Genomic DNA, 13,444 nt, shown 5'->3' with positions numbered 1-13,444 from the left:
GTGCTTTATGTACCTTACCTCACTGAATCTTCATGATCATTCTAGGAAGCAGGTAGCTATCTTCTTTCCATTTTCAAATAAAGACACTCAGGCCTAAGAGAGGCCTAAGCAGATGTTAATCCAAAAGACCAAGCTCCACAGATAGCTAAGCCAAGATTTGCTTGGGGTCTTTTTCCTCCCAAAGCTCGCATCTCACTTTAGCCACTGTGCCACACTATCTGACACAGTTAGACGAATGTGATTTGCTGTCTTCATTTCTCTGAGGCTTCTGGAATGACTGCTCTCTTGACTCATGTATTTCACAGATGACATCAAACCGAAAAGCATAGAACACTTAAGAGCCATTCTCATTCTCTGGAAATTGCTCAGCCAGGCAGTTGGTGGAATGGGACAGCACCATCTCTAGGATCACAAACACACAAATTTCCCTGTACATGCTGGTACTACCTCTCTTTGATGTTTCCTCTAGCCACAAACTGGCATGTTATCACTAACTGTGGTGGTAGTAGACTTATAGGCCAGATGAAGGGGAGTTTTTCCTTAGTTAACTGCTCCTCTAGTATCCATCTGTGTCTATGGAGCTACTACAGAACAGGCATGTGTTCACCCTTTCCTTTCCCACCCCTACATCTGCACGCACACGTTTTCCAATGTCTAAAGACCTTTCCTCACTGCTCTAGGAGGTGACAAGAAACAATATTCTAACAATAAGCCCAAAAGATGAACTTTGTCAAACAGCATTTCCACAGGGCTATTACTTTTTAAAAAGAGACTCAAGGATTCCATCCTTCCCTGACACAATTTGTTTATGTATGAGTTGTGCCTTTCTTCCTTCAGAAGAGGAAATGCTGATAAACTACCACATGTAGACAAACAGTGCAAAAAAAAAAAACCCAACACAACAACCTGGCTGCCTTTTGCTATTTAAACAGAGACATGTTTATTTCCCAATATATCACTACTTACCAGACAGATGCAAAGATGTGGGCAAACCAGTCATCAGAATTAACAGAGTGATTTTGCTTGCACTACATATTCTGATTTGTATGAATCTTATTTTTAGCCAGGCACAAAGGGCAATAAATGGAAAATCTTATTGTAACCGCTACTTTTTCTGGGCCACCCACACGACTCCACCTACCATACGACTTCATAAATGTAAAAACCCAACTTAGGGTTTGTCCTAACAAGGGATGCAAAGTGGCTAACATGTGTGACATTTTTTTCCAGTCAGTGTTTGTACTTTCATTCTTTTTCTGTATTAAGACTTTCAGGGAAAACAAGGCTGAGTTATCTCTGAGTATGTTCAAGGAGTCTAAGTTGGTATGTAATTCAATGTACTACCAAGCCTACCACAAATCACATGTCAGACGACCTTAAGCAAACATATGTACTCCAAACTTTTCTGTCTATTGGGGATAGGCAACACTTTAATGTTTCCTTTTCAAACAATGATTGGCAAAATCAAAAGTTTTCTTTAGTTCACAGAAACACAGTTTATACAACATAGCAGACTCTTAAGAATGACTTTGCCAAGCATAAACCAATAGCATTTGCCTTAAATCTGCTTAGATAAGGACAGTATTCCTTGTCCTCTCGACCTTCTGGGCATTCCTTCTGTTGGCCTTGACCACATTTTACCGCCCCACAGCTTAAAGCTTACTAAGCACTACCCCACACATTAAAGTGATCGCTGAGTCAGGAATCTGGTGTTTATAGACAACCTTGAGAGCAAAGAAGAAGAAAAGACTCATGGAAAGCATTTCTGCTTGGAGCACAAAGTTGATAGACAGTACATTTTGATTATTCACTCTCCTGGCTTTTAATGAAAAGCTAGTGATTAAGGCCTCTAGGTACTCAAGAAAATGCTTGTTCTCCAAGCCTTCTGCAAAGAATGTCAGTGACTAATTTTTAAACGTCTAGATCAATAAAATAGGTAAGATACAAAAGAAGTCAATTCAGAGAAAAAATCATTACCTGTGTGCTTGCTCATTATCCAGAAAGTAGAAGAAATGTTCATTCATCCTCTGGTAGCTAACACATACCCAGCAGAACTAAGATCTTCTTCAGACAATGCAGATACTAGAGCTAATGTGATGTCTCAGGAGATCTCTTTGGGGCTTTAATCCACTAGCGTCAGAACTTCTGATTTGTGTTGTAAAAACACAGGCAAGTAATTACAAAAAAGTGGGTCACACACCACTGAGAAACAACCACATCGTCCCCAAGTCAGACTCCAAATGACTGTGCTATGACAAAGTGGGAGGGGTCTAAACACAGTGAAAGCAAAACTTTTATGTGGTGAGAAGCATTTTAGTTTTCACTAGTTTAGGTTAGGGAAAGTTGATCTCAATGTCAACTACAAAGCCAACTAACTTTTAGTATGCTTTTGAAATTATATGCCAAATGTTGGCTGTTAATGTAATGGGAAATTAGTATACAGTGTCATAAACAATCTGAAGGAGAGTCTCAGGCTTAAATGACATGTCAACCACCTAATAGCTCATACTCTGACACAGTCAAGTGAGACGGACAAATGAAACCAAAGGTAAAGAACCAAATTCTTACTATCCACTTAAGCAATCTCCTTTTTTTTTTTTTTTTTTTTTGGGTCCGGTCGTGGGGCCTGAACTCTGGGCCTGGGCGCTGTCCCTCAGCTCTTCAGCTCAAGGCTAGCGCTCTACCATTTGAGTCACAGCGCCACTTCCGGCTTTTTTTTCTTTTTGCTTATGTGGTGCTGAGGAATTGAACCCAGGGCCTCAGGCATACAAGGCAAGCGCTCTACCACTGAGCCACCTTCCCAGCCCCAGCAATCTCCTTTTCTGACGCAGGATCCAAGTACTGGATACCACTTCCCCACACCTGTACTCTATCAGGACATCAAGCACAATCACAGATATTTTCCAAAGTACCTGTCAACATCTGCGGGAGGACAGTAAAATAGTTACCTGAATTGCACCTATCCATTCATCTGTCTGTCACTCAGAAGCTTGAGAACTATTCAAGCCAATCCATACTAAATTCATACTACTTGAAGGACACAAAGGATCTGGAGGGCTGCAAAGAGAAGTCTCTGCTTTCAAGGAACTCAGTGTCTTGCACTGTGATGATAAGATCTAGCTAGGACTAGTACCAACACAAGCCATTTGCTCAAACAAATTAATCTTTTAGCAGCCGCTTACTATACACTTCTTAATCTATTCACACTTCCCATATGACTCTCCTATGTTTTATCTGGATTTTCCCTCAGATTATTTTGGATAAGGATTAGGACTCATCTTAACCCTAAGTCCCAGCACTCTCTAAAGGAGATACAGTATGACAATGCTCTCTAAATTACAGAGATCAGCATAACCCAGAGGACAAGCTTCACACCAGAATGATCTGAAGAAGTGCTTCCTTGATGAGAAATAAGGATGCAAAATTGAAGGAAGACTCTGGATCCCAATGTAAGAAGGCAGATACTTCAATGAAATGTTGTTGCCACACATTATACAGTTAGATATTGCTGAGTCTATGCAAGTATCTGCACGAGAATCAATTGATATAATTTGAAGGGAAAAAAAAGATTGTCAACCAATAAGATGGCATCTGATGTCATCATTCCTAGGCTTTACCAAATTGTGCAATGTAATCAGTTCAGAATTGGTGCTAGAAGGCCTGGAGGTGTGGCTCAAGGGGTAGAGTGCTAGCCTAGCAAGTGAGAAGCCCTGAGTTCAAATTCCAATACCACCAAAGTATCAGTTAATAGGTAGGCTATCTGAGGAGCCAGACTTATTTTTTTTAGTAAGTTTTCTATTATGAAAATATTGTACAGAGGGTTTATAGTTACATGAGCAAGGTAATGAGTACATTTCTTATCAAGCATTGTTGCCTCCTCCTTTGTTTTTCCCTACCATCCCTTCCCTCCCACCTCTTTAGCTACACCCCACTTCTCCCCTTCCCTTCCCCCCCCCCGTCTAAATTGTAAAGTTCCTTTTTCAACATAGCCTCTTGTACATCTCATTGTTGCAATGGGTCCACCTGTATCCCTATTTAAACAATCTGTTTTTTCCCTTCCCCTCCCCAAGTTGTAACAACATCAAATACAGTGAAAACAGAGGTTATACTGTGGGGGAGGGGCATACAAAGCAACAAAAAAAATCACGCGGTACCTTAGAAATATATTAGAAACAATAGCAAGCAAGACAGAAAAAAACACTTGTGTCCTTATCTTGGGGTTCATTTTGCTTAACATCATCTTGTCTGACCTTTTCTGCTTGTCTTAGATATATACTAGTTATTGCAAATAAGGGAAACCATGGGACCTGTTTCTTTGGGTCTGGCTTACTTCACTTAATATAATTTTTTCCTAGTCTTTCCGTTTCCTGACAAATGGGGGCAATGTCATTCTTTCTGATGGAGGCATAGAATTCCATTGTGTATATATACCATATTTTCTTGACCCATTCATCTACTGAGGGGCATCTGGGTTGGTTCTATATCTTAGCTATGGTAAATAATGCTGCAATAAACATAGTTGTGCTGGTAGCTCTACTATGGCCTTGTTAGTAATCATTTGGGTAAATGCCCAAAAGTGGGATTGCTGGGTCATAGGGGAGCTCTATGTGGAGTCTTTTGAGGAACCTCCATACTACTTTCCAAAGTGGTTGAACAAGTTTACACTCCCACCAACCATAAGTAGGCTTCCCTTTTGCCACATCCCCTCCAGCATCTGTTATCAGATTTCTTGATTATAGCCATTCTAACTGGGATGAAGTAGAATCTCAATGTTGTTTTGATTGGCATTTCTTTTATGGCTAGAGAGGTTGGGCATTTCTTCATATGTCTATTGGCCATTCTTATTTCCTCTTCAGAGAAGTTTCTTTTTAAGTCTTTAGCCTACTTATTTACTGGGCAGTTGTTTCTTTGAGGGTTTGTTGTTGGGGGATTTAATTTTTTGAGTTCCAGGTATATTTTAGATATGAGACCCTTGTCTATCGTATGGCTAGTGAAGATCTTCTCCCAATCTGTGAGCTTTCTATTGATCTTGGTAGCTATGTCCTTTGCCATGCAGAAGCTCTGCAACTTCATGCAATCCCATTTGTCCAATCTTTCTTTGATTTGTTGTGTTTCTGGGCCTCTATTAAGAACATTTTGGTCTGTGCTAAGAAGACCTAGGGTTACTCCTATTCCATCCTTTAATGTTTTCAGGGTGTCTGCTTTGACTCCAAGGTCTTTGATCCATTTGGAGTTGATTCTGATGCAGGGTGATATGTAAGGATCTAGCTTTAGTTTTCTACAGGTGATTAGCCAATTTTGCCAGCACCATTTACTGACGAGGCTGTCTTTCTTCCATTCTATTTTTTTTAGCTCCCTTATCGAAGATTAGGTGGCTATAGGTCTGTAGGTTCATTTCTGGGTTTTCTTTTCTTTCTTTTTTTTTTGGGGGGGTCCGGTCATGGGGCCTGAACTCTGGGCCTAGGCGCTGTCCCTCAGCTCTTCAGCTCTTCAGCTCAAGGCTAGCGCTCTACCACTTGAGTCATAGCGCCACTTTTTGCTTATGTGGTGCTGAGGAATCGAACCCAGGGCCTCATGCATGCAAGGCAAGCGCTCTACCACTGAGCCACCTTCCCAGCCCCATTTCTGGGTTTTCAATTCTATTCCATTGGTCTTGAGGTCTGTTCTTGTGCCAGTACCAAGCTGTTTTGATCTCTTTTTTTTTATTCTTTGCTGTTATACTACAGTTTATACAGAATAAATATGTATAGTGATGTGTCACCTAATAAGGTTTCAACCAATGATGGACACCATATCAAAGCTTATAGACTTACATTATGGTATCTGTTTAAGTATATACTATGATATACTCCAAATGACAAATTAGCTAATGACACAATTCTCAGAACATCTCTGTTATCAGTCAACCCATGACTATATTACTTTTATGATATGTAAGACAAAGCTATTTCTGTTTTGATAAAAACAGAGCACATATTTTCTGATTCTGGCTCTTTGTAGAAATTAATTAATATAGAGGACCCAGTCTAAGAATCTGGGTGAGTGACAAGGCATGGGTAATGGGAAAAATACACTAGAGACAATAGATTATAGCTTATAATAAGGGACTCCAAGGACTTTATAAAAATCCTGCTACCCTGAAAGACTGCAAATACTATTCTGGGGTAGAAGAGTAGGAAGGCCAAAATGATCTCCCATTTCTGCACTTTCTGCCTGCAACAAAGCTGCATGTGCTGAAGTCCTCTGAGTAATCAGTAGAGTGGGGTATCCTTGAAGGTAATGATGTTAGTCTCCTAGGTTAAATCAGGGCTCAGAGCAAAGGTGTTATTTCATTAGTGACAAGTACTTCCACAAAAAAAAGCACACAAACCACTTCTTTAAAAAAAAACCAACAGAGGGGAAGGGAAGTAGCAAAATGCTGAAGCCAGGATACAGGTTGACCCATTGTAACAATGAGATGTACAAGACACTATGTTGAAAACAAACTTTACAACTTCGGTGGGGGAGGGGGGAGTTGAAGAGGTGGGGAAGGAAGGAATGGTAGGGAAAAACAAAGGAGGGGATAACAAGGGGTAACAATGCTTGATAGGAAATGTATTTATTACCTTACTCATGTTAACTGTAACCCCTCTATACAGTATCTTTACAATAAAACATATATATTAAAAAAACATAACAGATTGGAAATTAGAATAAACTGGTAAGTCAACTGCAACTGATATATGGTAGGCAGTTTTGTAACAATCCAGCTTTGTCTATTTGGAGATTCTCAGGGAATATTATTTGAAAGTTATGTTTTCTACATTAATGTATATTTAACATGTTGACAACATCACTCCTGTCTGGACTGTAGCTAATAAAAAAATAATTTTGATGATGCTATGAACAGAACATAATTGTGAAACTGAATCTATTACAAATAATATCACACCTTCTTCTTTTAAAAATCCAGAATTGGCTTTCATAATCACATACATAGACAGGAACTGGTAGTTCACCCCTACAATATTACTTACTCAGGAATATGAGATCTGAGGATCGAAGTGGGAAGCCAGCTTGGGCAGGAAACTCCATGAGACTCTTCTCTCCAAGCAAAAGTGGAGCTATGTGTGGCTCAAGTGGTAGAGCACACTAGTCTTGAGCACAAAAGCTCAAGGCCTTGACCTCAGGACTAGCACACACACATACCAAAAAAAAAAAAATCAAATAATTCTCAAGTGACTACAGAAGCTAAATATATAAGCTCATGAGATTATTTTGTTACATTTTTTGGCAAGAGTAGGGTTTAAACTCAAGGACTCACTATTTAAGCCAGGCCCAAAGTCCTTTTTACTTTAGTTTATTTTTCAGGTAAAGTCTCATGCTTTTGCTTGGGCTCCCTCAAACCACGATTCTCCCATACTTACTTCCCTCAAAGCCTACAAGTATGTGTAACTGTACCTGGCTTTATATGTTATTTTTATTATTATTATAAAGGTGATATACAGAGGGACCACAATTATATAAATCAGGTAATGAGTACTTTTCTTGGACAATGTCATCCATTCTCTCTCTCTCTCCCAGTTTTTCCCTTGTATCCCACTCCCAAGATTATAGTTAATTTTCAACATAGTGTATCTGCTATTCTTAAAGTTAATTATAGCATAACCTTCAGAGTATTTCTGAAGCATACAATGAAAGCTAATGCTTAAACTCTGGTCCTGGAAAGACAGTAGAAGGCAAAACTTGCATAGTTTCTCAAGAAGAAAAAGAAAAGAATGTTGTACCTCTCTTTTCTCAGTGAACAATTAGAATCTTATCAAGGTCCAAAAACAACTACAAAGAATTTTTGTTGTTGTTTCAATTTCCTGGCTGACACCTAATAAATGTTATTTTGTTGAAGCACTTTCCACAGCAGTTTCTTTTCCTAATTATAAAACATTTAACCATTCTCAGTGATTCAGCAGGTCAATGTCACCAGCTATAAATATCACCCAGTGTGTATTTCTCATACACAGAAAACCAAAGTTATCTTGTTTTTGGAGCCATTAGTTCTGAAAAAGGGAAGTGGAGGTATGTGTGGTAAGGTGGGAGGGGTGGAGGGGAGGTGGGGTGTGTGGGAAGGGTGGGTGGAAAGTAGGAAGCTTAGTTAATTCAGGGTCTGGGAAACTGAGTTCCAGATAGCTATACAATCAGTAAATGCAAAGCCAGTGTCTGAAGCAAGGCTCATCTGACTCTTAGGAAATATGAGGGTCAAAAAAGGACACCCCAGGGGGCTCCTCTATCTTGTATCATTTTACTTGGGTAATGCTCAATTTCCTAGTCTTCTCTGGGGGAATCTATATGACTAAACAAAACTATGGCCCCTGAACTGAGGTGTGCTTACTTGGATTAGATTCTATATCCATGCCTTGCTGCCAGAGTTTGAGGTGCTGGGACCACATGGATGCCAGAGATAAATAACTATGCCCTTATTTTGTTCTCCCTTGGACTTTTTCATCTGAATTTTCTTTTCTATAAACATTTTAATTGGCTGAGAGCAGGTGACTCATCTCTGTGATCCTAGCTATTTGGGAGTCAGACCTGGAGGACTGAAGTTTGAAGCCAGTCCTGGCAGAAAAGTCTTTAAGGTTCTATCTCCAATTTACCAGCAAAAAGCCAGGCTGGAAGTGTGGCTGAAACAATAAAGTACCAGCAAGCACAGAGGCCTGACTTCAAGCCTTAGTAACAATGAGCATGTGCACGCACACACACACACACACACACACACACACACACACACACACACACACACACACACACTTTAATTCTTTCTTTAAAATTTAAATGTTATAACAATTGAGTCAGAAACCTTTTGCTTTGGTCTCCCACCTACAGGAAAGCATGAAGCTTTTTTTTGTTGGTTTTTGGGTTTTTTTCTTAGCAGGTTTGGAAAGTTCAGTGTGAGAACCAACTAGATTTACATATGTTGTCCTTTAAATTCATGACTTCATTTTATGCCTTTTTTTGGCTTTACCATTTTCTTAAGCCGAATTTACATGTGTATGAGTATGTACATATGCATACATACACACACATGTCTTGATATGTTAAAGAAAAAGAAAAACAATTTAGGATATGGTATTGAATCCATGGACTCCTACATACTACTCCAACATCTTGTCAGCCTCAAGTCAAGGCCTGAAGACCATGGAGACCTGAAGCAAACATGGCTATTGGCCTGGAGAGAATCTGCTGCTATTCTTCAAAGGCAGCATTCTGGAAACAGAATAGAAGGAAAAGCCAAGAAAAAAAGGGTCCAGTAGGCTAACCCAGAGGGTTAGCATATTCTCAGAAGATTGCAGGTTACTCATTGACTTGTTCTATGATTTACGGGCACACAAATACATAGAAATTTGGAGGTTGGGAAAAATCTTTCTTTGCTGGAGAGTATAATGAAGCATGAGAGATGTTAGATGCCTTGCAACAGGAGAACCAGCTGCTTGTTCTTAGTTTCCTGTTTCTCCTATACTGTAAACAGTGCCAAGTCTACAGTCCCTCCTTTCTCCCTACATACCTGCCTCTACTGAGTGAGGCCATTAGGAATTACAGTCAGGCACAAACTCCCTAACTCTGCCTACACAATGCTCTGCGCATGCGCTGGCATATGAATACAATTCAGAGGTGTTAGATCAGCCCAACTATAGGAGCACAGGTGGTACCCCACTACCCAGCACAGGTGGCTGGCTACAGTCTTTCCTCTACCCCAGTAAGGCATGCTCCTCTAGGTGGCCTTTTTCTTTTCTTTTCTTTTTTTTAATTTAATTTAATTTTATTTGTGAACATACTATACAGAGGAGTTACAATTACATGGGCAGGATAATGCGTACATTTCTTACCAAGCATTGCAGCCTCCTCCTTTGTTTACCCTTCACATCCCTTCCCAGCCTCCCCCCTCCCCCCCAATCCCAATCCTTCTCCTCCCCCCCTTCCCCTCCTCCCCTCCCCCCCCCCCCCCCCGCACCGACGTTGTAAAGCTTGTTTTGGACATGACAACTTGTACTTCTCATTGTTGCCACAGGTCCACCTGTATCCTTAAACAACTGGTTTTTCCCCATCTCCTCCACAAGTTATACTGACATCAAATATAGTGAAAGCAGGGGTTATACTGTGGGGGAGGGACATATAAAGCAACAAAGAGATAATCTTATAAATGCATTAGAAACACATGTATGAAAGAAAAAAACATTAAAATATACATCTAAGGGTTCATTTTCCTGACATCACATTATCTGACCTTTTCCGCTTGACTCATACATATACTAGATATTACAAATAAGGGAAACCATGGGACCTATGTTTCTTTGGGCCTGGATTACTTCACTTAATATAATTTTTTCCAAGTTTTTCCATTTCCTAACAAATGGGGCAATGTCATTCTTTCTGATGGAGGCATAGAATTCCATTGTGTATATATACCACATTTTCTTGATCCATTCATCTACTGAGGGGCATCTGGGTTGGTTCCATATCTTAGCTATGGTAAATAATGCTGCAATAAACATAGTTGTGCTGGTAGCTTTAGTGTGGTCTTGTTTGTAAACATTTGGGTAAATGCCCAAAAGTGGGATTGCTGGGTCATAGGGGAGTTCTATGTGAAGTCTTTTGAGGAACCTCCATACTGCTTTCCAAAGTGGTTGAACAATAGGTGGCCTTTTTCTTGAGACTACAGATATTTATGATAAATTTCTGTGATGGATTCCAATGGGTTTGTCCTTACTCTAACAGGAAACACATTCCTAAGATAGATGTATCCCATTCAGCTGATGCTTTATCTTTGCAGGTGTGAAGAAATGGGGAGGGAGTTCAGGCTCTGCTCTTACTCCCCCCTTTCAAGATGTAACATTGCTATCAAGCACTAGTTATTAGGGCTCCTGGAAGGAGCCCTAGAATTGATTTTTTTAAATTGTGGTAACAGACATAAAATGTATCATTTTAATCATTTTAATGCATGCTGAGGTGATGTTAAGTATATCAAATTGTTGTTCAACCATCACCACCTTTTATTTCTAAAATCTTATTTTCATCTTTCCAAATCCAAATTCAGCATCTATTAAATAATACTTTCCCCATTTCCCTGTTCCCTTTTCCCAGCAATGACCCTTCTATTTCCTGACCCCACCAGTCTGACAATTCTAGATACTTCATGTAAGGGAGAGCATTTAAAGAGTTCCCTTTTGTGTCTAGCTGATTTTATTCAGTATCTTCAAGGTTTATCCACATGGTGGCATGTGACAGAATTTCATACCTCTTTAGGCTACAAAATATTCCCCAGTGTGTACACACCTCAGTTTTGAGTCCATCCATCTGTTGATGGACATGTGAGCTTTCCCCTCCTTTTGATTGCAGTGCACACTGCTGCTATCAACAGGGAACACAAATACCCATTTAATTCCCTGCTCACACTTGTCTAGGGTTTCTACCCAGAAGTGGAATTTCTGGAGCATACTGTATTTCTGTTTCAGTGTTTTCAGATCATCATACTATTTGGACTTCAGTTTTATAAAAACAATGAACTTTTCAGTTTTAGGTTTACAGCAAAATTGAGCAGAGAGTATAGCGGTTTCTCATATAATTCTGTCCCCCTCTTCTAACAGCATCTTTGTTTTTGGTGGTATTGAACCTTGCTAGGCAGGCACTTTATCAATTGAGCTATGCCCTCAGCCCTTGTACTCAGTTTATGGAGACTCTGACAGGGGTAAGGAAACATTTTTTTCTGCCAAGGTCCATTTGGATATTTATAATATCATTTGTATGCCACACAAAATTATCAAAACAGGCAGATGGCTATGACCGGCTGACACAAAGTATATAAAAATATAGTCTGTCTGTAATATATCAAATAATTATTTGGAGGCCTTATGTAGTTCCTAGGCCAGAAGTCCCCTACCCCTATAAGCCCTTGGTAACAGAGTGGTCTTTTCAAGTGTACAGGGAATGATCTAGGCAGGTCCTGCCTTGTCTAGCTAGCTATCAAAGCCCAAGATTTACCAAAGGAGGCACAACAGCCTTCTTCACAACAGCCTTCCTCCTTCCAGATCCGTGGGTCTGACAAAGCACAGCCTACCCACAGAACAGTCTGGTGTGTATATGTGAGATTCACAGGATGGCAAAGCAGAGGTTTTGGATCAGAAGTGTCTGATCTAAGCCCCTTCTTTTTCTTCCTGCTGAATATGCCTCAGAAACTGACAATTTTCCCTCCAAGAATGCTGTGCAGAATAACTAGCAGTGTCTGACAGACATGCTAAAGTTTGCAAGGGTGGAGTAATAGATAATTACATCACTTGCAACCCTGTCAATCCTGTACCATCCTACTTGTTCGTTCCTTGGGCAACCGCAGAGGATAGCTCTGGGTACATTCCACCAGGAATCCTCTCATCACTTGTCACTTTTTGTCTTGCTTTACTGCTCTTAGGAGTTTATTTTAAACATGTGCATTTAAATCTATCTCCAGGATATTTTGGCTTCATACTATTAATGTTGATGCAATAGATAAGTTCCTTCATTACATAGTTACTTGGCAATTGCTTTTTTAACAGTGGTTATTCTTAATTCTAAAGTGTTCTAATAAAAGAACTATAAATTCAGAATACTTCTTTGAATGATAAAATGAACACATCCAAGTAGAATATTATAAATAACAGATTTAAATGCTCAGCAATTTCCAAAATATTTCCTGGACTCAGATTGATTCAATAAAGTGAAAGAAAAAAATGTCATTTACAAATCCTACAATAAAAGCTCAAAAACTCACTAAGTACATGCATACCGATAGGTACGTAAGTACACTTTAATGTACCTCCACATGTCCAAACGTGCCATTGTTTTAACGATTCTCCTATGTTTTCTATTACTGTGGCACAAATGCTCTTCATAGATAGGCAATTAGCCTGTTTGAAGGCAAATTTAATAATAGCCTATCCCCTAAAATTTATCAGTCCCAAGAACCCCATAAAGCAGTGGACTTGCTGACCTGAGTTACTTATTGGAGGTGTGCCTCCCTTTTGTAATTGAAATCACATTTAGGTGGATGAGGGAGAAATAATACTTTGCATGATATTTTCCCAACCCAGGGGAAAAAAGGTTTTCTCCTGGAGTGTTACCGAAAAGCACAATGAATGCACCTGTAAAAGGACTATAGCTATTCATTGTCTGTGGCTGATTACAGCACTTATCATATATCCTGAAAAACACAGAATATCTAGTACCAGCAGGGAAGGAAGAAAGCTGTCATGGAGTTAGGGCATCTTCAGTCTGGACTCTCAAATATGAAGGAAGGTATAGAGAAGATGTTACATGTTGATGTTCTGAGTAAAGCATTCTCTCTCTCTCTCTCTCTCTCTCTCTCTCTCTCTCTCTCTCTCTCTCTCTCTCTCTCTCTCTCTCTCTCTCTCTCTCTCTCTCTCTGTGTTGGTACTGGGACTTG

General features: G+C 39.7%; 1 protein-coding gene across 2 annotated transcripts in view; it reads right to left on the bottom strand.

The window, feature by feature from the left end:
- Nucleotides 1-13,444, bottom strand: part of Bach2 (BTB domain and CNC homolog 2) — a 351,042-nt gene that overhangs the window by 132,802 nt on the left and 204,796 nt on the right. The window lies entirely within an intron of this gene.

Source organism: Dipodomys merriami, unplaced genomic scaffold (genome assembly GCF_024711535.1).
Source record: "Dipodomys merriami isolate MVZ:Mamm:240054 unplaced genomic scaffold, mDipMer1.0.p SCAF_8, whole genome shotgun sequence".
NCBI classification, from domain to species: Eukaryota; Metazoa; Chordata; class Mammalia; order Rodentia; family Heteromyidae; genus Dipodomys; species Dipodomys merriami.
Note: the sequence above shows the minus strand (reverse complement) of the source record. Positions and strands in the feature narration are given on the sequence as shown.